This window comes from Hylobates moloch, unplaced genomic scaffold (assembly GCF_009828535.3).
Source record: "Hylobates moloch isolate HMO894 unplaced genomic scaffold, HMol_V3 SCAFFOLD_30, whole genome shotgun sequence".
Lineage (NCBI taxonomy): Eukaryota > Metazoa > Chordata > Mammalia > Primates > Hylobatidae > Hylobates > Hylobates moloch.
In genome coordinates, this window is record NW_026652305.1 from 1,006,609 (window position 1) to 1,007,236 (window position 628).

A 628-nucleotide genomic window follows, 5' to 3' on the forward strand; every position below is an offset into this window, starting at 1 on the left:
AAAAAAAAAAAAAAAAAAAAAGAAAAAAGAAAATAGAAAAGAATTTAAAATCCACAAGGAACTGTAAAAAAAAATACAAATAGCCAATCAATCTGGAGAAAGAACAAAGCTGAACTTATCACACTTCCCGATTTCACAGTATATTCAAAGGCTAAAGTACAGTGGCTCATGCCTGTAATCCCAGCACTTTGGGAGGCCGAGGCAGGCAGATCACAAGGTCAGGAGATTGAGACCTTCTTGGCTAACACGGTGAAACCCTGTCTCTACTAAAAATACAAAAACAAAATTAGCCAGGCATGGTGGCAGCCGCCTGTAGTCCCAGCTACTCAGGAGGCTGAGGCGGGAGAATGGCATGAACCCGGGAGGCGGAGCTTGCAGTGAGCCGAGATTGCACCACTGCACTCCAGCCTGGGCGACAGAGCAAGTCTCTGTCTCAAAAACAGAACAAAAACAACAACAACAAAAAGCTAAAGTGATCAAAACAGTAAGGTGTTAGCATAAAATCAGACCCATAGACCAATGGAATAAAATAAAGAACTCTGAAATAAATCTATACATATACAGTCAATTGATCTTCAAGAAGGAAGCAGGAATATACAATGAAAAAAGGAGAGTGCCTTCAAAAAAG

At 40.4% G+C, this 628-nt stretch overlaps 1 pseudogene; it reads right to left on the bottom strand.

Moving 5' to 3' along the window:
• LOC131382484 (putative uncharacterized protein encoded by LINC00269) overlaps window positions 1-404 on the bottom strand; it is a 562-nt pseudogene extending 158 nt beyond the window's left edge.
• Between the last annotated feature and the right edge of the window lie 224 nt (window positions 405-628).